We start from the raw sequence: 27,636 nt of genomic DNA on the forward strand, positions 1-27,636 counted from the left end.
AATTAATAAATGTGTTGATTTATCAGTAAATAATAAAGTAATGAAATACGTTTATTTATAAAAGTATTATTTACGTATTGATAAAAACAACAAAACACTTCTAAATAAATATATTATAAAAATATATTATCATAAAAATATGTTATGTAGGCCTATATGTATTACAAATAATACTACTATAATAATACATTCATTTTTTATAAAATAAAGTAATAAATGATTAATAATAATAATAATAAATGTGTTATTTTGTTATAGATAATTATAAATACATTTATTTATAAATGCATTATTTACTTACAGATAAATAAATAAAATATCAATAAATACAATAATAGGCGTACGTGTATGTTAGGCTATTATAAATAAAATTAATTGTATTTATAATAACTGTACAATTTGAATACACCGACATTTGAACTTCTTAACTATTTCGATTATGCTACGTATGGGCAGCACATAAATCAGACTGCTGACACCCCAAAGTCTCGACTTGTTATTTCTCTTTTCTTTTCTTTTTTTCAGACAAAATAATCCCAATGGAATTCCTGTCAGTGTCCAACCTTGATAAAAGTTGATTTAAGTGACCAGAGAGGAAAGACCCGGTGAGTTACCTACATAATTCATTACCGGAGTCGACGTTAACCCTGTGACATCGAGCGAGGGGTCAGGACAGTATCGAACAGACCAAATGCACGCAGCAAACGAAAACACTCGAAAAGCAGCCGTTGATGTTATCTCTTGCAATAACTATTAAGCGAAGAAAACAATAGGGAAAAAAACGCAGAAAGCTCAGGGGGAATAAGGGCGTGATTTTGCCCCCTCGCGCAGACGGAGCAGTCTGCCAATAGTAATGAACTTTACAACTTAAGGGTCATTGATGACGAACGTTGCGTTGCCCTGAGGGACTCCAAACACTTGACTGTTTATGTTACAGATTCATGCCTCAAGGTTGCCTCATGTGATATCATAATAAACGTATGAGAAAAGCACTTTCTATAAAGTTTTACATTGGCAGGCATAAATAGCCATTAAAGTCGTCTTTCTTTGATTTATGGCAAACCTCCTGCACATAATAGTTCAACATGCAACAATCAAACCATGGCTTGTGGCTCTAATTGTTTTTAATTTACTATCGGCACTAATTCAATGGAAATGAGGACAACTACAGTACCACATGTTCTCAAATCTTTTGCAGACCAATAGTGGAGATTGAGGAGGACAGAACTTGATTTAACACTGTAATCAGCCTGTATTGCTTTTGTCGCATTCTGGTGCTAAAATTGAAATCTTCAAAAGAATAATCAGGTTTTTCTGAGCCATCTCTTGTATAGAGCTTATGCATTAAAGCTATAGTATAGCCGAGTATAGTCATTTAAACTTGTTACATTAAACTAACTTTGAAAATTTGTAACATAAAAAAGTTGAAAAATGCTTAACTTATTTTGATGAGTTAAAGCAATGTAAAAACATGTTGTCATAACTTACTGATCTTTTTTTTTTTTTTACAGTGAACTGATTTTTATTTATTTTTTAAACAGAAGAAAGTCAGTCATACAAGTGTAGAACTACATTGGTGAGTGAATCTTAATTTTTATTTGAACTAGCCCTAACACCTAATAAACTACAAAATGATTGTACAAATAAGAAAAACACAATATGCATTAGCCTAGATCTGGACCAAAATATCATCATCTGCATGTGCATTTTCTGGCCCATCTCTCATTTTCCCCATAAAAGCTTAGTAATGGGTTGAGGGGAGGGTTGTGGTACTGGGCCAAATTACAAACCTTCCTCCATCATAGTTGAGGCTGCTAAACTCTACCTTCCAATTACAGCTACAAACCCCCTGAACGCTAAACCATCCTGTTTCAGGCTTTTTAATGTTCTTGTCTCGCAACCCCTCCAGGAAGCCGGATTGTTTGATGGCTCAGCAGACAGTCATTTGAGAGGATCCTTTGGGAAAGAGGAAACAGCAATTTAGACCCATTGTCTAGACATAAATGAGGAGAAATGCCTAGTTTAAAATCAAGAAATGTACGCAATCACTGATGTAATTCTATGAACATGATGAATTTATGAGTCGTTTTTAAAATCTCCATTGCATTAGAATACACATATGTCCTTAATTGTTCTCAAACACGTGTTTTGAAAGCAAGCGAGAGCCAGTTATCCATAAGGCTATAAGGGAATGGCTAACTGTCAACACATAATCCTCCACACTACAGCGCTAATAAAACCTAATGGCAACCTTTCGTTGTTATTGTTATACAGAAATCGTCACATTCTTGAAGCATAACCTTCCCCATATGCTCTCCTCCAACAGCTGGTTTGTTCTCACTGTGACAAATCCAATGGCAAACATGCGCACGCGGACCATTGTTTGAGCCTGGGCCGGACATCAGGTTCACCTCCACCGCTGGTCTCCAGATCCCAGTGCAGATAGAGCTAACAACTTGGCTCGAACGTGAAGCCTGAAACTCAATACAGCTGTTCCTTCCGAGCTCTTACGAGCAGATCTTGCTAACATGTCCTCAAATATGATTACAAGATGATACAAAACAAAAGCCGTCTTTGAAAAATCTCCAGACATGGTTTATGTGGTTAGCCAGATAAGTTTATGCTAAGAAAACTTAGCGTCAAACATGGACTGTTGGCATATACTCTTAAGCATAAAGTTTCTTTATTGGCATCGATGGTTCCATGAAGAACCTTCAACATGCATGGAGCCTTTCCATTGCACAAAAGGTTCTTTATAGTGGAAAAAGTTTCTTTTGATTAGCCTATTAAAATTGTATTCACACCATGCAAGAAAACATTTTTATTTTAAGAACTATTCACTGAAATGTTCTTTGGGGAAACTAAATGGTTCTTCTATGTCATCATGTGAAAACCCTGTATCGAAACCTTTATTTTTAAGAGTGTATCTAACTAGACTAAATATCCTAGTGAGCATTATTGAGAATACAGATAATAATAATGTCGCTGGACACGCTAGCTTTGAAAAACGGAAGGTAATAAGTATCCCAAAACTAGCAGGCGCTTTTCTGCAAACTGTTAAGTTGCTTCTTTCACATTTCGCGACATTTTCAAATAAAAATGTCAACTTGAGTGGAGCTAAAAGCGCTTTCGGTTTTATCTGAAACAGATGAACGTGAAACTCGCGATGCTTGGTTCTTGTACTTATCGCGACAGTCCGGTCAGTGGCGCTAAAAGACTAACGCTCTTTCGCGTTTAAAAATAACGTACTGCCACCTACACTAAACCCGACCCAAACCTAATCGATAGTGTTGACAAAAAAGCAAACATGAGATAAAACGTATTTGCTGAAGCATTTTAGTTTGTTTCTACAAGTCTTTGAGGTGAAGTATTTTATTGTGATCGTGTTTCGCGGGACTCGTACCCGAGAGGTGAGTTACCGAAGTTTACTAACAGCCATATGGAGCTAGTTGCGATGCTACATTAAAATGTAGGCTACTCGTTTACAAATCATGCATTGTGGTAAAAGTGTTTTGAGGTCATCAAAACATATTGTGCAAGAAACAGCATGAAAAGTCTATTAATCCTTAAAGCTACACTGTGTGATATTTTCCCCCATCTAGCGGTGAAATTGTATATGACTACCCAGTGAATATTAGTTTCTGTTCCTTTCAATTTCGAGGGCGTTTTAACTCCTACGGTGGCCGTATTATTCCAAGATTAACATGGCTTCCAGTTCGACTTCGCCCAATTGCGCCTTTAAAACTATCACCTGTGATCCGTCGCAGCACAGATTTATGTTACAAGGTAAACAATACTTTTTCACCATTGACGTGAGGAAAAGTAACGCAAGTTATACTAGAGGTCGTTCTGGCGTTATGCACAACCATGCTATGGTTAGACAAGCAACTATAAAACTTCGAATTTACACAAATAGGCTGAATTACCTCTCGAGAGGAAAGCAGGCAACTTCGGCGTCCGTTTTAAAATCTTTGCTCCTCATGAGCTCTTTCCATCTGGGAAAAGTTACTCCAGTATTGACTTTGGTCTTGCTGATTTGCCTGTCGCGTTGACGTTTTAATTCTCTCTTTCACTTCCTTGGCGACTCTGCTACATGTCCTCGAAAATAGGCGTGATCCTCCATCAGCAATCTTTCAAATCTGCCGGCAGTCGCGAGTAATCTCTCCCCCTCGCATTCGTCTCTGTGTCACTGAGTGTAAAGCACGAAAGGCGAAGCTTGAATTTACAGGTATGTCCCTCTTTGGCTAATGTAGTTTCAAGATGGAGGGGCAACATGGCGACCGGCATTCGAACCCCTCACCCGTATGTACTTTCAATGGCAGATTATAAACTTACGAGAATACTTTATTACTTGAAAGAAGTAAATATACATTAATGAGCACATATATTTTTGAAAGAACTAAGAATCAACTAAAAAAATTACACAGTGTAGCTTTAATTTATAATTTATGTGAAAAGGAATAAAAGTTGTTGGTCTTTTACTGACAAAAATGTGTATTTTAGCTGGAAACTGCAGTGAATTGTATTCATATGTACGTTTTTTTGAGTTGTGTAAAAATGTTTAGGTAGGCCTAGATGCAATAGCCTTTGTTAACCTAAAAGTTTCCTAAAGGTTATCTGGTTAACCAAGTAAGCAAGACTTCGCACAGAGGTTTTGGATTGGGGTTCTGCTAAAAAAAGATAAAATAAAAAATAAAACATGCTGAAAAGGACATCTTCAGGTAGACAAAGGTGGTTTAATGGTCTTCGTAGCTAGCTGCTGTTCATTTGTTTAGCCTAAAATAAGTTAAAAAAAACAATATCCTAATCAAAAAGTCCCTAAAATCCCTTTACAACCATCAAACTAGACAAGCCTGACTATTCTGACAGAAGATTTTCGAACTTCCTTTGGCTAAAGCTATTCAAAATTCATAAATTTCACATAGTTACTACCACAAAATGTGGCATTTAAAGCTATTCAAGTTGTTTTGCCGCTTCCAGCTATTGTCTCTGCTAATGACAAGTTTGGATTTTAACTACATGATGAATACCCTGTGCTAAGCTCCATCTGGGCCTTGTTTCATCTTGGCTTGATTGCTGAGAGATTGATTGTTGCTTTGGGCTCTGATGAGGTGCTGTACACGTTAATTTCTTATTTACATATGTTTTGGATCCAAAATAATGTTCTGATTCTCCCTAATCTATCCTTCCACTGCAATTAACATTGCGTCCAAAAGTGTTAGCTAGCCAGCCGTGGCAGTTCTGTGCAAGATGTCGCCAAGACCATAAAGTGATCTTAAGCGAGTTAATCTGTTGATTATGATTAAAGCACATTTTTTCCCCCAAATAAAAATATTTTCTGTATGGGCAAATCGGCTAAAGGTTAGCACATCCGTAAGTTGGTTTGTTTAAGTCTGAGAGAATCCAAACTGAAATGTGCAAGGATGAATTGGGGGAAAATGACCTACGAGCGCCTTTCCTTCCAGCTAACCATGGAAGGCTATTTCAGGAGCTGAGGTCAGCAGGCCTCATTCAGTTGATGTCACCTCCTGCGCTCTGAAGTGGCGTATTTAGGAGCGCTGGAATGTGGTTGAGGAAGTGGTTTAAAGCTACTGTCTGCCAGGCTCTTCTCGGACACAAAGTATGGACAGGACACAATGAATGGGGGTCTACTGTCCAGACACAAAGGGTTTGAAATTAGCACATTTCTATGTGAATTAATCTTCTGCATATGCTATTGCGAAGAAATGAAACTTTCTTCTACTATAATATAGTAGAATTTTTGAGAATGTCCAAGAGTTTGGTTCTAGCTAGCATGCGGAGCAGTACACTGAGAAAAAAGTTTCTTTGAAAAACATTTTACTCATGATTTACTAGCAATTTACATACCTTCATGTCATTCCAAAACACATGCTATGTTTTCGTTGAAAAAAGAAGGAATTTTTTTAAGCTATGGCTACAGCTCAGAGCTATTTTCCATAAAACGACAGTTGTTGTGAAGTACCAAAAATGAGAGAAAACACCCAAAAAGCATGTCATGGTCAATAATTCAATAATTTGTGACATTAAAATGTATTTATTCATTCTAAAATCTAAATGTAAAAATAGGGGAAATGATTATGCAATTAAATATCAAACATTGACGGATAAATATAGATATTTTTTAAATATAAATCTTCACCACAAAAAAAAAAAAAAAACATTATAAAAGCATGTTATGACTAATAACAATCAACTCAGAGATTTGAAATTTTATTTACATTTTATAAAATCGAATTATATAAAACTAACTAACAATTAAAATCATTTTAGCGCGAGTGTTAGATAATGGCTATGTTAATCTAAATGTAAACATAGGGGAAATGATTCTAATTTTGACAGATACTGATAAATTCCAAGTAGTGAGAGACACCAAAAAAGCATCTTATTGCCAATAACCAATCAAGACATTAAAATGCATTACAATTTATATTATTTATTTTATTTATTAACTCCCAAACCTAACTGAATAGAAATGAATCACTAGTAAGAACTTAATTTCAAAATGCTGTAAGATTTAGGTGAATTAATTTAGGCATCACAACATTATAACATACAGTATGAAAAATGGATATTCATTTTGACGTATACCTTAAGGCAGCATTAGATCCAATCTAAATGTGAAAACAGTGCAATTAAATATCCAATATTGAGAAATACTGAGATAAACCAAAATCTATAATGGCAGAATTTTCATTTTTGTCTGAACTATCCCTTTAAAAGAAGCCAAAGTTGCACTTGATGCTTTGAACTTGTGAAAATATTCCCCAAGGAGCAGCACTGAAGAAATCTCAGAAGCAGGACCCAGTGTTTGCCTGTCTGATACTGGTATTATGATTGTTTGAGTAGAACTTTGTCAAGCAGACGTTTCCCCCCAAGTATTGTGTGGTTATCTAATCTCAGCGGCTCACTTCGGTATGTGAGGTGCTTGTGGTCAATGCGGCTGTAGCGCACATGCACAGATATCTAGCCGTGTTTCTTCACAAGAGAGACAGGATGAGGAGATTTCAGTAAACGCCTTGTCTGACACTTCGGAGTAATGAGAGGATTACAGTGAGACACGTTTAGTTTCCCAACTCCAAGTTGCCCACACATAAGACAATAGCAATGTGTCTTGTCGTTTTTGGTAGTAAACAAAGTGTTAGCCTTACTTTAGCACCAAAAGGTTAGGGTTTGTGCACTTTATGTACAATATCTGGGAAGACAAACTGCAAAAGAAGCTTTTGGAATAACATGTCATAACCAAAACAATCATGTAGAGGTCACTGTTCCCCACACACTACATGAAATCTCCCTCCAATTCAGGTTGGTGTGACAAGCAGCTAGCGGCAAGATTAGCCTTTTGAAAAAAAAGGCACATTAGACCCCAAGAAAAATGTTTATGTGAATGAAATGACTGAAAACTCTAAATTATGGCTTTCCTAATGTAGCCCAAACAAGTGAGATTAGCACAGACCAAATAAATGAGCTGGAGATGCTAAAGCAGTTTGCTCGTTTCTTAATTTATATTGCATTGCAGGCAGCACACTTAGCTTAGTAAGCCAAGCATAACATTTAATGTTATATTACTAGCATGTTAGCATCACATTAGGGCCTTGAGCTAGATGCTAGATTGGGTGTAAAAGAATGTGATGGTTATAATCGCCGTAAAATGTTTTTAAGTCCATTTTATTACAGAATCCTTTTTGTTTCTTTACCTTTGAGGTAATTGTACAAAATCAACAACTTTTGCAGCTATATCAGCTTTCATTGTTTTTGTTAGCATATATAATTTTGGCTAGCTGACGTAACCCTGCCCTGTGGAAAACACCAGTCTGTTTTAGAAACCAAAAAAGTCATAAAATACCAATTACGAATGTGCTGGTATTTCTCGTGGCCCTGTGTTTGCCTTTGACGTGATATATTTACCGATGTATTGAGTTGCACAGGACATCGAGTACATCTCGGCTCTCTATAGGTGTGTTGCGTGCTTGGGAGTCCTGCTGTTTGTTATTCTCTGACGCTGTTGCCTAGCAACCAGCTTTTTTTTTTTAGGGAAATCCTTGTGTGTGTGTGAGCACACCTGGTTGTGTGACGTGAGCAGGCAGTCAATCCTCGGCGAGAGCACCACAGTGGTATTGACTGATGTGGGACAGTTGGATGCCAGTCATAAAGTAATAAGCAGAGAGTTTATGGAGTGTAGGGTTGGTGAAAAGATTTTAAACAGATCCTATTTGAATACCTCATCCATGACATAGATGTGTGGTTGACTCGACAATGTATTGTGAAGAAGAAGGCTAGAGACCTTGCTCAGAATTCAGTCTGAAGTAGCCTGGAGCTCATTGCTGGGAAATATCTGTGCATGTCCCAAGCTTGCTGTGCCCTCGGGTTTCATACTGATGCACGCTTGCTTACTGGTATCATGGCTGTGAGATGATGGCTCAGTGATCATAAACCGCATTCTATGTCTCACAGCACTGACACAATCTCAGACACAGTCAAGTTATGCCATCAGTCATCGACTTTTTCACCTCAGATGACTGCAATAGATGTTCACCTGTGACAAGAAAACACTTTTCAAGGGTGGTGTTGACAGTAGCCTTCCAGTAGGAAAAAAATACAGTCAATGGCTCCGGTAAACTGTCTGGTTACCAACATTCTTCAAAATATCTTCTTTTGTGTTCAACAGGAGAAAGAAACTCATACAGGTTTGGAACAACATAAAGGTGAGTAAATGGTGACAGAATTAAAAATTTTGGGTGAACTAACCCTTTAAGTCAACTAATTAAGGCAAGAGCTTGAAGCAAATATAGCACATTTAGCACAGCAACATGCTAAAACCACTAGCAACCACCTAGTGAACACCTAGCAAACACCATAGCCATTCAGAATACTCTAGCATCTATAGATATGTAGATTCCAAATTCGACCGCTCCAGAAACATCAACACGTTCGCCATCTTGGAATAGTCAACATTTCAGATGATGTCGTCACTCACAGTAAAAATCAATACGTTTTCCAAGACGCCAAAACATTGTGCAGCCTCTGGTTGGAAAAATCGTCGAGATTTACGTTCCAGAAGAAACGGGATCATTGGTGAGAATGAAGTTTGTTTCTTATTAACTCAGTATTATGACAGATTTTTTTACGTAAGTAACGAAAAGCGGCTTATAGAAACAGCTGCTTATAAGGAATCTATGTATATATATCTATGCTAGTAATCACCTAGCAATCACCCAGAATACACTAGCAAACACATAGAACATCTATGTCTATGCAATAACATAGCAACATGCTAAAAACCACTCAAAAGTCCTTATCAACCACTTAGCATTTACTCAGAACACACTTGCAAACACAAGAACACCAATAGCAGCATGCTAATAACCATTCAAAACACCTTATCAACCACCTAGCGAATACCTACAACAGTTTAGTAAACAGCAAAAAACACCTTTTGCATATTAACATGCTCAAAAGACTCGACATCTTAGCAACCACATTTGCTCAACAAGTTAGTTAAAGTCAACACGTTTTAAGCTAGCTGAGTAAAAAACACATAGCGGCGTAATTTAAAGGCACAGACATTTGAAGGAAACTTTATTGCCCCCTTGAATACTGAGTTTTATTACCACCAGATCAAAGTAATAGCATCTGAAATTACACATATGAAATAAGTATGTCTCTTAGGGTCTGATAAATACTTTAATTCTTATCAAATGATAAGTTAAAAGCAATTACAGCTTGTACAGCTCGTACAGCTTGCTTTTAATAGCTGGTAAACATGGTGTCCTTTAGACAAGAACTAAGTACATTCAATTGAGCCTTTAAGTTTTGTAAATGTGTCTCATGTGCTGGAGATCAGCATCATTATGCGGCGTATCAATTATCATTTGATGTTGTGTAATCATAACATGTACAAAGCCCTGGAGCAACTGCTGTCCTGTTAACAGATAAATAGGTTTATTTTGAGACATGAAAAGGTATGACAGCAAGCACTATTTAGAACAAATAGATGAATGTCATTGCATGCTAGGATTGTTTAGTGAAGCCAATCTTTATTATCTTTCCCTTAGCTGCCAGAAAGGTTTCTAGTTGTGTTCTTTGTGACTGCAATTCCCATAGCTTGGCTCAGGTAAAAGGTCACAGTCCAGGTGCACACCTGGAGGATGTCACTAATGCCAATGCAAATCCTCATGCTTTTGCAGCTCCACGTCCCCATCTGCCTTTTTTAATACTTCCCTCGGTGGAATGCAGGAAAACCGCCAGGGTGACATGTGCGCTCCGTCCCATAATTTCGTCCCCTCTGTGTAGCGACCACTCTCCTTTAAAGCCATGAAGTGGTTTCTAGGCCTTCTAACTGCTTTAAAGGGGAGTAAAAATAAACCCTGGAGACACATGTGCTTTCCATTTGACTCAAAGGAGGAGGTGAGGGGGGGTGGTGGTAAAGAAAGAAAGAAGCACTCATTGTGACCTATTTACTTTGAGTTGTTATGATTAAGTCTAAACCAGCATGCAATTTACAGATTATTCCCTTTAAATAAGAGGGTACGCTCGACACAAGAAAGGGCCCGAGATGAGTGAATGGGGGGGGAGTGGCTTTTTTTTCAATGAAAGAAAAGTTAAATATAACATATGCCACATGAAGATAGCCCAAAATAGCGTATATAAACCAATGGTATAGCACATCATATGGAAATCATACATATGTTTAACTTCTGTCAAAAGATTGAAATGACATGCTAATTGAAATGCACCCTCTCGGCATCCCTATAAATATCACACACACAATGTAGAATATAACCATAATTAAAATTTTAAAATAAAAAACCCACCAAATATAAAATAACATTTAATACATTTTAAAAAGAAAATAAGTGGTGCTTGCCTGTGCAAAACTCCCACCACAATGCTAGTGTGCTCTCAAGTTGTGTCTCAAATAACGCACTATACACTATGCACTTATACTATGTACTGTGTACTCAACCATCTAGTGTATGAATAGTGTATAATGTTATAATCATCCAACAAAATATTATGATAGCCCCTCCCGCTCTTAAAGAAAGTGCATGAAGTGTTCAACATTCCACACATTTTCGGTTAATGAAGTGCACTTTCTTGTAGGAATTTCCAGTCAGAACACACTAATCGCACTACTTATTCTACAAAAAGACAAAGGATAGTGCATAAATAAGAGAATGTAGGAATTTCCAGTCAGAACACACTAATCGCACTTCTTATTCTACAAAAAGACAAAGGATAGTGCATAAATAAGAGAATTGGGACGCACCGAGTGTTTGTTTTTAGCATGTTGCTGTTCTAAAGGTGTAGTTGATCGCTAGAGTGTTTCTAGCGTGTTCTGAGCAATTGCTAGGGGTTCTGAGGTTTTTTGGCACATCATTATTCTAAGACCATGTTTGTGATATAGTGTTGCTAGCATGTTCTGAGCGACTGTTAGGTGGTTAAGAAATTCAAATAGTTTTTAGCACACTATTATGCTAAGGGAATTTTGTATATTTGCTAGTGTTCTGTGTGATTGCTTTAGAATATTCTGTGTGGTTTTCAGCATGCTAAGTGTGTTCTGTTGTTTGCTAGAGTAGTGCAAAGGTGTTCTGAGCAATCGCCAAGTGGTTAAGAAATTCTGAATGATCTTTAGCACATTATTACGCTCTCATACTGTTCTTGATATCTGCTAGCATGTTGATAACATGTTCTGAGTGATTGCTAGGTGGTTAAGTTCTGAATGTTTTTAGCACATTATTATGCTAAGACTGTTCTTGATATCTGCTAAGATGTTGCTAACATGTTCTGAGTGATTGCTTGGTGGTTTCTAAGAAGTTCTGAGTGTGTTTAGCACATTAATATGCTAAGACTGTTCTTTATATCTGCTAGCATGTTGCTAACATGTTCTGAGTGATTGCTAGGTGGTTTCTAAGACGTTTTGAGTGTATTTAGCACATTATTATGCTAAGGCCACTCTTAATATTTGCTAGAGTGTTCTGAGCGATTGCTTACTCTAGGGCAAGTGGATTTTTTCACCCATTTTATCATCCACTTGAAAATCGTAAGTCTGATCGCAGTAAGTTACACAACAAAGTTTAGCACTCTTAAGTGTCAACAACACTATTAGCGCATTAGCAAGCGCCACTTATGATAGGATTCTATAAAATGCCATTAGGGATTGCTAATCGATTAATCTTTCAAAACACTGCTATCTCATGTTCAAGTCAAATGTTGCAGTGCATATAGACATTGTTGCTTTAACCATTTATCTTGGCCATGAGTGACTCAGTGTTCAAATAAAGAAACTAAGTGTTTAATCAATATCCTTGGACTAAGGAGGGAACATGCCTTATCTTTAAGCTATACGCCAACTAGGGGATTTAGAGATAATATTTAAGACAACACAGTGATAGTAGCTTCCACCTAACTACTAATGATTAATCTTTATGGGATTCTAAGGGAAGACACTGTTTCCCATCTGATGCACTACAATAAATGTGATTACCATTCAACAAATGGTGTGTAAACATAACGTCTCAAAAATGTTGTGTACTGACATATGGTCAGGGGTTAAATTAGGCCAGAATAATCCGGAACAACATTCCGGCATCTTCGATTCACAAAAAAATGGTTAAACCACTACAGAAATGTAATAAGTATATTCTCTTTTAAAAAAAATTAACCTCTATATTTGATATGCTAACATAAAAGAGCAGAGTAGCATTGGACGTTTGGCATGCAAAATCCAAATATGCAGACTACAAAAGACCAGGACAAAACTAGATGAACTTGTTCGCATAACGTCTGACATGCTCATTCATGTATTCGGCCTAAAGAAAGCAAGGACATCCTGTTCCGTACAGTTTTAAGCAGAGATCACGCGAGGCCGTGCCACGGATGCCGCGGGGCATTGTGGAATTTGTGTACAGACAGTTCTTACCTGAGACAGGTAATCGCAGCAGCCGTGTGCCAATTCATTTTCTAATCTTAACTCTCTCGCCAAACAAGTTTTTAGAAGCTGGGAACAATCAAAAGACAAAGTGTGCAGTTCATTGAAGGTGCAGCTTTTATCCACACACTTTGCAGTCGAGTAGAAACACTGTCCATCTTGGAAAACCAAGATCGTGTTGTCGAAAGCAAGATGAAAGTAAACTTCGGCTGTTAAAGGATTAGTTCACCCCAAAATTTAAATTGTCATCGTTTACTCACCATCATGTCGCTCCAAACCCCTAATGATTTTCTATTTTCTGTGGAAAATAAAAGGAGATATTTTGAAGCTGTTCCAAATTCCTTTGTCCAAAATGGACTAAAGTATTCATTCATAATCTTACACTTTGACTTTGTATCTTGTAATTGCGACTTTGCATCTCTCAATGCATATTTACTTATGTTAATTCATATTTACATATTTAAACACACTCTCTCTATGTATACATGTAATTTAATAATTATATATATATATATATATATGTATGTATGTATATATACACACATAAAGATAAATATATATATAAGTTTGATATTAAACAATATAATATGTATATACACACACATTGTATGTATACAAGTAAAAAAGTAAAACTTTTTACTTGTAATTGCGACTTTATATCACATAAAATGGCACTTTTTATGGAAATAAAATAATGCCAAATGTTTTTGAAACAAAAAAGCCTGTTGAATTACTTGGAAAAAAAGATGCATTACATTAACCATGCTTGCATTTTAATGCATTGTATTTTTAGGGCTTGCATTTTTGTGGGCTGAAATTCAACATGGTTGAATATTTAAGCTGTGAATATTTCAATTCAAAACATTTCAAACACATTTGTATTAATACAAATTCAATAATCCATATTCACCTTTCATATTTCACTTCCAAAATATTCAAACTATTTAAAAATACAACCTATAATATTCAACAGGCAATTTTCGGTCCATTTTATTCAACAGGCTTTTTTGATTCAAAAACATTCGGCATTATTTGACTTCCATACACTTTATTTCTCACATTATGACTTTTCTAAATTTTAAACTTTATCTCCTCTTATTTGTTTAACCCTGAGGTGAAAACAGTCTTCTGTATTGGCATGAGGGTCAGTAAATGAAGACAATTTTCTTTTTTCGGGTTAAATGTCCCTTTTAGAGCTTCTGTGAGCTGGATTCCAGATTGTTATCAACTAGATCGGGAACAGGTGTATCCCAGCTACAAATGAGCCCTTGGCAAGGATTAACGGCTTACATTTTCCCACTGTTTTCCCACTAAACTGGGACAGTTGAGAACAAGAACATCTTCCCTTAGGCCCGATTTGTATTAAACCCCCAATTTGAATGAGAGCTCGAGATTGGATGTGATAAACTGATGTAGGCCGAATCTCAACCAAAACAGATTAGAACTAAGGCTTGTTTTAATCCAAACTAGTTGCTGTGTTAAAGAAAGTCAAACATCCTGATAACGTTAAGGGAACGTCTGTTCCAAAATATCATGAGAATGGGAGAAATGGGTCTCCTCAGCTATTTAACAGACACCACGGGTTTAAGAGCCAAACCAATGTTCACTGTTAAGTTTGCCCTTGTGGTCCATATGTTTTGCTTGCACAGCTTTTAGGAAAACCTCTGGTCCTGTATAACTCCGAAATGACAAAATAAACCAGGTAGTTATACCATTATAAATAGCACCAGGGTTACTGGTACAAAAAACACCTGTTTGAAAAAACAGCCTCAAACAGACTGTTTTTAATAGTTTCTGAATAAAAAATCTCCAAAGTTCTTCAATTATTCTGTTCCCAAACAGAAAGAGAGAGAGAAAAAAAAAGAGCACATGTGAAACTGATCATAGCATATTACCTTATATGAGGTCAAAAGTACAACCTCCTGCTTGGAAGACAAATTTCTAGGATTCTCTGAAGCAAAACCAATACTGTAAACATTACGGGGCTTTATTACATTACAAAACGGGTCAGGTGAACATCCATGGATGAAAGCAGGTCTTTCCCTCCCTCTGGGCGAGCAGCTGTCAAAGCTGTAAGGTGCACAAAATACGACAAAACTCTCACGGTTCTCTGCAGAGATGGTTGTCTTGGAATGACGAATCTGAAAAATGCACAGAAAATGCAAAAATCTCAACAGTATTTCGAACAAATCTTTCTAGAGGTGCATTAAGATTTTCAGCTTTTTGCGGTGTAGTTAAACTGTAAATAATAATAAATATATTTATAATATATAAATCTATGTAACAGAAATAACTTTGCAAACATTAATGAATGTAAATTGTATAAATGTAATTTAATATTAATAAATGCATATGTGTGTGTGCATATATCTTTTAAAATAATTTTTAAATGTTTATTATATATTCTAATGTTAAGTATATATTATATATAACATTCTTTATATATGCATATATAAATATACTTTAATTTAATATGCCTATATAAGTAATGTGTAATGTTTGTGTGTGTGTGTGTGTGTGAGAATTATATATATATATACTCTATTTAATATAATCTATTTATAGAAATAGATGAACATTACAATACAAATATTAATACATACATATTCATTCTGATATATATATATATATATATATATATATATATAAAATATGCATATATAAGTAATATGGAATAAATATGATAATATTTCAATATTAAATAAAACTATATATATATATATATATATATACTCTATTTAATATAATCTATTTATAGAAATAGATGAACATTACAATACAAATATTAATACATACATATTCATTCTGATATATATATATATATATATATATATATATATATATATATAAAATATGCATATATAAGTAATATGGAATAAATATGATAATATTTCAATATTAAATAAAACTATATATATATATATATATATATATATACTCTATTTAATATAATCTATTTATAGAAACAGATGAACATTACAATACAAATATTAATACATACATATTCATTCTGATATATATAAAATATGCATATATAAGTAATATGGAATAAATATGATAATATTTCAATATTAAATAAAACTATATATATATATATATATATATATATATATAACCAATGCTCAATAATATTATTGTATAAATTGACTAATTTTCATAACATTTTCTCAACATGCAGAGAAGTCCAGTAAGTGTCGTGAGCAAGAGAGAAGGCCCACAGTCATGAAGAAATCATGTTTTTGTGGTTGGCAACACGGTTAATAATGAAGTTCATACACACAGCTGGCTTTGCAAAAAAAAAAAAGGCAAACGCTCAAATATTGCAAATTGATGTTCCCCGTGGAGCTTTGTCTCGGATTAGTTTTGCATGTTTTGTTTACCAGATGACTGTGCATCAGCTTGGAATGCCGTCTTCTTTTTATGCACCATAATCAATCTCAGACATCAAAAAAGATAAAATCATGTTGACATTGAGTAATCCAGTTAGCATGTTTTCCGTCTTTCCTGTAATAGCTGAGATCTGCGTTTGATTCTCTCCAGATACCAGGACGACTGGGTACAGGCTGCCGAAAATAAATGAATGTTGAAGATGGACAGATCTTGCACCTGTATGTCGGAGGCCTGTTACTTCTACAGTTACAGCAACAACACAAAGCCCTCAGCATCCAGCGGCTCTCAGTGGGCATTTGACCTGCTACCAGGAATATAACAGTAGGTACGAGGGGGCCTGAATACGTTCTGTTTGTTTTTCCAAATTCTGCTACGATCTGAAGCTGCGAATTAGCTCCAGTTTGATCTACACATGAGCTCTCGCTAAGAACATCGAAAAAATAACACGGCCCGGCGAGGAGCATTCCGCGCGTGTTTGATTTTCCCTCAGAAATTTGCGCGCTTCAAAGGAACGCTCTACGACGAACGGGACATAATCTTACCGAAAAGACCTCACCTTACATCACTGAAATAACAAACTGATTTTATTGAGCCAAAAAAATAATATTATTCCCTCTGCACAAACCAATAACTGTATTAGTACAATTTTCAACTGAGAGGACAGACCAGAACGTACGGCCGCCGTGTTGAAGATTCCCACGAGAAACTGTTACATTTGTTTGATCTTGTTCTGGTTCTTCCAGTGACAGTGTGCATTAATCACATGGGCCACCGACCAAAACATACACTTACAAATATTCACACCATTTCGTTTGTTTTGTCATCCTGTTGACTTTTGTCATGCTATTAACCCTCAGAACGCCTTGTTACGTCTGGAATTACTCCAGGCGTGTTAGCTTGTCAATACTTCACGCCACGTGATGCGTAGTATTTTTACGCAAATGCCTCGAATCAAAAGTGTGTAGCAGATATCAGCTTTCAGTGAAGTGCAACAACTCAGAACGTTTCCGATTTGAAAATTAAACTATATGCAAAGGTAATTCACGTCAGACTGTCATGAAAGTACCAAACTACAGTGCTTCATGGATTCACTGTAAATCCAATACTAACCCATTGGACAGTGATGAATTAGTCAATTTTTGCTGATGTCGTAATGTGGCTGTGTCCGAAATTGCCCCCTATACCCTTAAAGGGATACTCCACTTTAAAATGAAAATTCTGTCATCATATACTCACCCTCATGTTGTTTCAAACCTGTATGAATTTCTTTCTTCTGCTGAACAGAAAGGAAGATATTTAGAAGAATGTCAGTAACCAGACAGTTTCTGGTACCATTGACTTCCATAGTATATTTTTTTTCCTACTATGGAAGTCAATGGTACCAGAAACTGTCCACTAATTTAAAAATTAACTTCATTTTAAAGTGGAGTATCCCTTTAAATAGGGCACTATTTGAGGGGACAGCCATTTGTAGTGGTGTCCGAAACCATAGTGGACGTAATCGAGTGCACTCATTCAATCCCACAATGCACCCACAATAACGAGTGTACAACCGATGTACGCTCAACGGCTAGAGAATACCCATAATGCAGTGTGAGAGTCGCGCGCCGAATGAATACCCACGACTGACCAGAAGAAGGCGCCTCAGTTGAACCATTCATCCATCCATTTTCCAAACCGCTGGTCCAATGTGGCTACAGCTTGATATCATATAGGTATAAATTCCTTTTTAATTGATTATTAAATTGTTTAATTAAGGTTTCCATGACAGAGTTCAGGATGAATATTTTCATCTTACTTCTGGAGCTGCCAGTTTCAAATAATTACTAAACAGCAAGCAATGCAAAACTCATTGTTCCAATTCACTCATTCATTTTCATTCACTCCCTCAAGTGAACTACATAAATAGACTAATGTAAAGAATAGTGAATGAGGGTATTAACGTAAACGTAGGGTTGTTAAAACATTAAAATAATTGATCGCGATTAATGCAACATCATCGTTACAAAAACGAAGTACACTCTTCGTAACTTAAAGGGATAGTTCACCCAAAAATGAAAATTCTGTCATCATTTACTCACCCTCAAGTTGTTCCAAACCAGTATGAATTTATTTCTTCTGCTGAACGCAAAAGAAGATATTTTGAAGATTGTCGTTAACCAAACAGTTGTTGGACCCCATTGACTTCCACAGCATTTTTTCCCATGCTGGGGCCCATCAACTGTCTGGTTATCGACATTCTTCTAAATATCTTCTTATATGATGCACATGCTAATCTAAAATAATCAAAAATGAAGAAATTCAGTTTAACGTTATTTGAAAGATATTTTGCGCCCCCTCTTGAACGTCTACCGAGGTCTGCTAGTGGGTCCCAATCTTAGCTAGAGGCTGTAATAGCTACACCTGTCTGCGAGGCCTTGGAGGATCGAGCTGACCCGGGAATGGAAGCCTTGCAGGAGATCTGGGAAAGCAGCAGACGTGGGATCAGCAGAACCTGGCGTCTAGACGAAGGTGCCGTACCTGCATTCCTTCCAGAGCGACTCATCCCAGCGGGCTTAAGGTCGCTGTTGAGCAAGACATGTGGGAGTGAATCAGAGATCCGACACGAGTGCTCTCGCTCCGGCAGGCCTCGGCAGATGGTCCATCTCTACGCTGGAGCGCCACATGTCAACATCAGCCGACCACAAACCCCCCAGCGTCCCCCTCTATCCTGTCACACTCACAGGCCACACATTAAACACCACACGCAAACCCCCCAATCATCTAATTACACTATTTGAGACAAGCATGTCATTTTAGGTTAGTAACTCGCCATTGAAGAGTTGACGGAGTCTGCAATTTGAAGGAAAATCACATACGAGCGCTGCTGTCGGTGCATTTAGGCCGTGCTGCGCTAGGCTAAAATGAAAAGGCTAGCTGACGTCACAGGCGCGAGTTGAGGGCCGTCGCGAGGCAAGAAATGAAAAGCTTGGCCTGCGTACTTTGGGCTTTGAAAAAAACGGGTTAAAGCAGGTCAGGAGCGGAGATGAAAAGGCTGGCTTGTTTAACTGCGGGTAATTCTTCGTGTGTCGGTTTTTACAGATGTTAGGTGAAGCCTTTCGATCTTATTTGGAGATCGAGAAGCACTTTAAACTCCTCCGAGCCAAGAAACAGCAGGCCGTTCCTTCTAAACGTGAGCTTTGTGCAACATTTGCGCAGGATAAATGCTGATATAACTCACCTTGCCTTGCCAACCGTCTTTATCACACCAGTATTTTTTTAGGACGAGGCAGTCCCCGATGAGCAGTTACCTTGTACATGATTTGCGAAGTTTTTAACCTTTCACAATTGCAAAACATTGCATCACAAAGGAGTAAATCACACTGAAACATTGAAACCATTCATTTTGCAAAGGTTAACAGTAACTGCTTAATACATCGGGAACATATGAAGGGGTTCGGGGAGATTTATAGGCCGGCGGATGACTCTGGAGATGAATCAGAGACGATGGTGGTCCAAACGATTTAATCAAAGGTGTTTTGGGTTATTTTCAGTCATCGGAGAGATTCAGCAATTGCTTTGGAGTAAGAAGCTTCTCGGTTACACTAAAAAAATGTAATATACAAAATAAATAAATAAAATAAATATACAAAATAACAGCTGATTGCTTTAGACAAAGGCTTCTAGATTACACAAAAAACTTTTTCATAATAATGTAATTGAGGTTTTCAACATAAAAACATAATACATTTAATAAGAGGTGTCTCGATCACAAAAATATTAATAAAGATAATTTTTTATAAAAATAATGTGAGCATTTTCAGCTCAAAAACTCAATTATTAAATTAAATAAGAGGGTCATAAACATTAATTATTGAGACTGTTCGAAAAATAAAACAGATTCAGTGGTGGCTTTAGAGAAGAAAACTGTTAAAAATTAAAACAATGTTAAAAATAAACAAGGAATAATAAAAATAACGTAACTGAGACTTAAAAAAAAAAAGAATAAATAAAATAACAGATTTAGCGATAACTTTAGAGAAAAATGCTTCTAGATTACACAAAATAAAAATATTAATAAAAAAGTACAAAATAATGTAATTAAGACTTCAGCATAAAATATCTTAAATTGAATGACTTCTCGATTACACCAAAAAAAAATGTTGATTAAAAAAAAAATTATAATTGAGACAAACAAAATGAATAGATAAAACAATAGATTTAGTGATTGTTTTAGAGAAAGTTTACTTGACAAAAAAACGTTTTACTAAAAAAAAATGTGTAATGAATAAAATAACAAAGAGAGGTTTCTAGAAATGAAAATGTTAATAAAAAATAATTCATACTTTCCAACATTAAATAACTTTAAATTAATAAATAAAATAACAAAATCAGCCATTGCTTTAAGAAAGAGGCTTCTAAAGTCGATTACACTACAATATAAACGTTAATAAAAATGAAGAAAATAATGTAATTCAGACTTTTCAACAACAAACAAATTAGAAATAAATAAAATAATAGCAGATTTGTTCTGGTTTCCAGCATTATTGTACAAACCTAATTTAAAGAAGAAGAAAAAACCTAGTTATACATTAAAAATGGGACGAAAATAAAATGACTAAGGTGAACTATGCAAATAACACAAATTAACTTTCATTTGGTTATTTAAATTGCTTGCATGCAGTGAAAACACAGCAAAAAAACAAAAACAAAAAAAATCATTAGCATTTCAAAATCTATTTGAAAGTCTTAATGTAAATTCATGTTTATTATTTGTTTTGTTTTGCTTTTGTTGCAGCCGAAATGAGAATATGAGCGCTCTACCGATGCTAGCATTGTCATGCAGGTCCAAGACTTTGATTTAGCCAAATAAACATTTGCTGGGAAACAAAGAGTGTGTTTGTTTATCCCCAAACACACACCTGAGACGGGCGCTCTGCAGGGGATTGTGGGAGTCCTAATCATTCGTCCCACGTGTCTTTTACCATGCATTATCTTCAGTAAGACCCAGACGCACCTGAATACACCTCAGCGGCCCCCTGTTGCTGGCAGTAGCAGAGATTGTGTGTGTGTGTGTGTGTGTAGGGGTCAATAGAGCAACAGGTTTGTTATGTGAGTAGCTGTGTGTCCATCTGTCTGTGACTCAGTGGAATAAAAGCTGGCTCTTCAGCAACAATAGCGCTCCGCTTGGTTACCGTGAGAAATGTGTGAGAGAACTGTCTTTCAGCAAGAGCTTTGAAGGATCGATTCTGAAATAAACATTCAGCTTTCATCTCTTCGGTGGTTTGGCGCACAATTGAAAGGTTTGTGTTAATTCGCACAACTTTGAATCATCTATTGTCAGCGGTGTGATTGAGTGGTAATAATTTGATATGTAAAATACATCGCCTGCGGAGCTTTTTATGCAACAATTCTTCCAAAATGAGCTCAACTCGAGCGTGTAAATAACAATCACAGCTTTCAACATCACATCTTCACACTCTGACAGATGACATCAAACAGATTATACAATTTCATACCTTGTATGACTATCTATCCATTTATCCATCCATCCAGCCGTTTGTCTGTCTATCTAAACGTTTATCCTTCCATCCATCTGTTTATCCTTCCATCAATCCGTTCATCCATCCGTTTATCCAGCCATCCATCCATCCTTCCATCAATCCCTTTATCCATCCATCAATCTGTTCATCCTTCCATCCATCCATTTATCCATCCATCAATCTGTTCATCCTTCCATCCATCCATTTATCCTTCTGTCAATCCGTTCATCCATCCGTTTATCCATCCATTCCTGTTTATCCTTCCATCATCCTTCCATCCATCCATTTATCCTTCCATCCATCAATCCGTTTATCCTTCCATCATCCAGCCATCAATCCCTCTATCCATCCATCAGTCTGTTCATCCATCCATCCATCTGTTCATCCTTCCATCCTTCCATCCATTTATCCTTCTGTCAATCCGTTCATCCATCCATCCGTTTATCCTTCCATCAATCCATTCATCCATTCATCCATACGTTTATCCTTCCATCCATCTGTTTATCCATCCATCCATCCATCCATCCATCCATCCCTCAGTTTATCCTTCCATCCATTTATCCATCCATCAATCTGTTCATCCTTCCATCCATCCATTTATCCTTCTGTCAATCCGTTCATCCATCCGTTTATCCATCCATTCCTGTTTATCCTTCCATCATCCATCCATCCATCCATCCATTTATCCTTCCATCCATCAATCCGTTTATCCTTCCATCATCCAGCCATCAATCCCTCTATCCATCCATCAGTCTGTTCATCCATCCATCCATCTGTTCATCCTTCCATCCATCCGTTCATCCTTCCATCCTTCCATCCATTTATCCTTCTGTCAATCCGTTCATCCATCCATCCGTTTACCCATCCATCCATCCGTTTATCCTTCCATCAATCCATTCATCCATTCATCCATACGTTTATCCTTCCATCCATCTGTTTATCCATCCATCCATCCATCCATCCCTCAGTTTATCCTTCCATCCATCTGTTTTTCCATCCATCCATCCCTGTTTATCCTTCCATCTATCCATCCATCTGTTTATCCCTCCATCTATCCACCCATCCATCCATTCGTTTATCCATCCATCTGTTTATCCTTCCATCCATCCATTTATCCTCCCAACCATCCATCCGTTTATCCTTCCTTCCATCCGTTTATCCTTCCATCCATTTATCCTCCCAACCATCCATCCGTTTATCCATCCATCCATTTATCCTCCCAACCATCCATCCGTTTATCCTTCCTTCCATCCGTTTATCCATCCATCCATTTATCCTCCCAACCATCCATCCGTTTATCCTTCCTTCCATCCGTTTATCCTTCCATCCATTTATCCTCCCAACCATCCATCCGTTTATCCATCCATCCATTTATCCTCCCAACCATCCATCCGTTTATCCTTCCTTCCATCCGTTTATCCTTCCATCCATTTATCCTCCCAACCATCCATCCGTTTATCCTTCCTTCCATCCGTTTATCCTTCCATCCATTTATCCTCCCAACCATCCATCCGTTTATCCTTCCTTCCATCCGTTTATCCTTCCATCCATTTATCCTCCCAACCATCCATCCGTTTATCCATCCATCCATTTATCCTCCCAACCATCCATCCGTTTATCCTTCCTTCCATCCGTTTATCCTTCCATCCGTTTATCCTTCCATCCATTTATCCTCCCAACCATCCATCCGTTTATCCTTCCATCCATCCGTTTATCCCTCCATCTATCCACCCATCCATCCATTCGTTTATCCATCCATCCATTTATCCTCCCAACCATCCATCCGTTTATCCTTCCTTCCATCCGTTTATCCTTCCATCCGTTTATCCTTCCATCCATTTATCCTCCCAACCATCCATCCGTTTATCCTTCCATCCATCCGTTTATCCCTCCATCTATCCACCCATCCATCCATTCGTTTATCCATCCATCTGTTTATCCTTCCATCAATCCGTTTATCCATCCATCCATTTATCCTCCCAACCATCCATCCGTTTATCCTTCCATCCATCCGTTTATCCATCCATCCATTTATCCTCCCAACCATCCATCCGTTTATCCTTCCTTCCATCCGTTTATCCTTCCATCCATTTATCCTCCCAACCATCCATCCGTTTATCCTTCCTTCCATCCATTTATCCTCCCAACCATCCCTCAGTTTATCCCTCCATCTATCCACCCATCCATCCATTCGTTTATCCATCCATCCGTTTATCCTTCCTTCCATCCGTTTATCCTTCCATCCATTTATCCTCCCAACCATCTATCCGTTTATCCTATCTTCCATCTGTTTATCCTTCCATCCATTCATTTATCCATATGCTTACTAGTTCAGTTTGGTTGGATTAAACTTAAATTGAGTCACTTTATTAAGGCAATAAGCCTCGCGAAGCCGTGATTTACAGTGAATTTAGAACAGCTAAGGGCCGTTGTTCCACTGAGTGCCTAAAACCCCCTTAGCTGTTCTAAATCCACTGTAAAACATGGCTTCAAGGGGCTTATTGCTTTTATAAAACGGTTACTCCATAAAAATATTCATTTTAATATTTATTTTATTCATAAAATAAACATCAGCAACAACAAAAATATAACGTTATAACACATTTATTCCTCCGCCAAGCAATTTAGTTCCAAATAGGTTGCCAAGCAACACATGCAGCAACAAAGAATCACGAACGGCAGTTGCGCAGTAATACTAATGTAATGCGGTCTCAGGTGTATGTTTGTAGAGTAATTTACAACGGCTTCGAACGCGGCTCAACCAATCAGAATCAAGGACTGGAACTATCCGTTTTATAATTGTTATTGATGCATGGATCTGAGAAGTGATTTTGAAGTGATTATAAACCTTATCAGCCAGGTTCATGAATATTAATGAAGTGATAACATTAGTAGTCATAACCGGTTAAAATATCGAAATTCAATGCCTTTTAAATTATTTTCTTAATTCTTCAAGCTCTTAAAATATAATTACTGCCCCAAAAGGAAGGTGGATGAACTTTCAAATATATTTCCTTGCTGTTGTCGCTATTTTATAAAGGCAACAAGTCACTCCAAGTTGTGCATTACAGTGTTTTTGCCTTGATTTTTCTCTAGTTTTAAAAATGTAGATTAAACTTAGATGTGACACTGTTTCCATCTGCTTTCTTAAACAACTCCATGGAATTTTATTTTCAGCATGCCTCGCATGCTCAAAAACTTGCAGGCAATGAAAATCAAATCAGTGTGTCAGAACAAAGTACATTTGAGATACATTCGTGCCGTACTTTTTAAAAAAAGGACTAAAACAGAATAAACTACAGCTATGCAAGCACTTGCACGCAAAGACTCACAAGAACCTCATGCCGAATGCAGATTTTGGCACCGTTCTTCTTCTCAGAGCTGTAAATGCAGTGCACTCCTCCAAGCAGGTCCTGTCTCACATCTGTTTGCTAAAATGCACGAAGAGGATATGTTTTCATCATGATAACATGCTATAGATCATACAGCCGCTAGCATATTGAACATTTTGAGGCAGCTGTCACGCTAAACGTTCTCACTGCATTCGCTACAGCGTCAGGCTTACCTGCATTGAGAAACATTAGCAACAAAGGCCGCCACACCTGCTATAGGGCTGTACAATGAAGATTACTGTATGTTTACTTTGTGGTAAACTTTAAAATGGAGTGCATATGCCCATCCTGTTGTACCTCATTTGAGATGCTTTGTGATGTTGCCATGGAAATGAGAAAAACTTGGAAACATGGAGCCTTGGATCCAACAAGAACGTTGCTGGGTCTTTATTTGATAAAGGTTACACTTTATTTTAAGGTGTCATTGTTACAGGACGTGTGTTTTGTTCAAATTTCAATTGAAAAAATTGCTGAAATTTAAACAGTCTGGTAGCAGGTAAAGATGGTGAAATAACAGACAGCTAGTCAAACAAAATGTAAAACCTAGTTAAATGCTGCTTATGGAGCCAATATAATTATGCTAAAAAGGTACCTGATTTTGGCCAAATTCCAAGGCAGCTTCACGTATATACTTTGTGGAGAAGAAAACTTAGCGACACACGAACGAAAGAGGCGAGTCTCAGCGGAGCACATGTAGTTAAATAGCTAAAAAACTTGTTCAATCTCTGTAGTTCTCTTGTTTCTGAGTCATTTCTACCTGGGTTTGAATTTACCATCTTTGAGCTGTAAGCCCACATCCTGAACCACTGCCACACCTTATTAGCATCTTGTGGCTTATAAAACACACTTCAGAGATGCAAATCACATCCCATTACATACACACACCCACTACATATATGAATAAGTTTGATTAATCCAACTAAATTTAACTAGTTCATTTATTTGAATATAGTTAGTACAGCTAAATGTAGCTTTTTATGGCTTTTAGGCATGGATGGACAAATGAGTGGATGGGTGGATGGATGATGGATGAATAAGTAGGTGGATGGATGGATGGATGAACAAATGGGTGGGTGGATAAATGGATGGATGGATGGATGGTTCGATAAATGGATGGAAAATATGTAGGTGAATGGGTAGATGGATGGACAAATGTGTAGGTGGGTGGATGGATGGATGGATGGATAGTTAGATAAACGGATGGATAGATGAATGGATAGATAGATAATGGATAGATTTGTATCTCTTAACATTTTACAATATTGCTGTTTTACTGTATTTTTTTTATCAAATAAATGCAGACTTGGTGAGCCTCAAGAGACTCATAAACAAAAAAAATCTTACAGAAGCCAAACCATTGAAAGGTAGTGTATATATTTCTCAAATCACATTTTATATATGACGTAATATTTGTAAGAAAAAAAAAAACCTCAAATATATTTGAGAAATATATTTTAAACTTTTCATTAATTAACAAGATGATTTCTACACAAAAAGGATGGTGTCCCTTTAACCAACCATTTTAAAATGAGCATTTTTAGCATGACCTCTTAGATCATGGCATTATGACCTCTCTGAAATGTAATAGTTGTTATGATATGAAATCATTAATAATTGGCCCGCATGAACAGTGAGCCAAGGCTCTCCATGAGGTGCTTATTAGATGTTAAAGCTTGTTATTACCTGATAGCAGCCTGAAGCTCATTTACTGTAATCCAACTAAAGCAAACAGGCAGCCAACAGGGATTATATTAAAAGGGGTATTAAGAAACATATCCACATATTTGGCAAGCCACACTTTTTCCGAAGATGCAAAGCTCTTGTCAGACATGGGAATAAAGGTCTTGAATTTCTTTTAGGAGTCCGGTTTTGAAAAGATACTCTCGTGCACTAAAATGATGGGATTTTTTATTTTACAATAGCCTCTAAAACAATATCAAGCGCATCACGTCACTTAAGTCATAGGAAGTTTTATTGCCGCGGAACTAGTTTGGGGATTTCGCTGTCTTGTATAGCGATAGCAATTGCCGAGCAACGGACAGAACAGTACAATAACATTTAAAGGTTAAGTGCCCAAACAGACCACCTGAAAACAATTCTGAATGGTGGCTCGTCAAGTCTTTCTGTTTTTTATTAATGTCTCACGTCATCCATGAAACAAGGGGCTGGAATAAAGTTGGCCAGTGCTCTGCATCTGCTGCAATTGTTTATTGAAATATGCCCATATTTTTCCATTACTCCCCCAGGACCCATATTCAAGGAACGATACATTCCAGTGAAAGAAAAGGAGCGATTCCTCCGGCAGGACTTATGATTGTATTCCTGGAAGAGAGCCTGGTAAGAGACGAGGTTAGTTAACGTCAATTACAGAACGAACTAGCTG

At 36.9% G+C, this 27,636-nt stretch overlaps 2 long non-coding RNA genes across 3 annotated transcripts in view; one reads left to right on the top strand and one right to left on the bottom strand.

Annotated features, from left to right (window-relative positions):
• Window positions 1-1,613: 1,613 nt before the first annotated feature.
• LOC309475471 overlaps window positions 1,614-27,636 on the bottom strand; it is a 63,232-nt gene continuing 37,209 nt past the window's right edge. The window contains exons 3-4 of one of the 2 annotated variants that reach the window (XR_014197664.1): window positions 7,927-15,090; window positions 1,614-1,956 (exon numbers count right to left, since the gene is read on the bottom strand). This is a non-coding gene — a long non-coding RNA (uncharacterized lncRNA). Of the gene's footprint in view, window positions 1,957-7,286; window positions 7,358-7,926; window positions 15,091-27,636 lie in introns of those variants that run through there. The other variant, XR_014197665.1, reaches the window with a different exon arrangement.
• On the top strand, window positions 8,620-27,632 carry LOC309475472. The gene is made up of 3 exons (XR_014197666.1): window positions 8,620-8,723; window positions 16,490-16,664; window positions 27,500-27,632. It is a non-coding gene; the product is annotated as an uncharacterized lncRNA (long non-coding RNA).

Source organism: Leuciscus leuciscus, assembly GCF_965113295.1.
Source record: "Leuciscus leuciscus genome assembly, chromosome: 15".
Taxonomy (NCBI): Eukaryota; Metazoa; Chordata; class Actinopteri; order Cypriniformes; family Leuciscidae; genus Leuciscus; species Leuciscus leuciscus.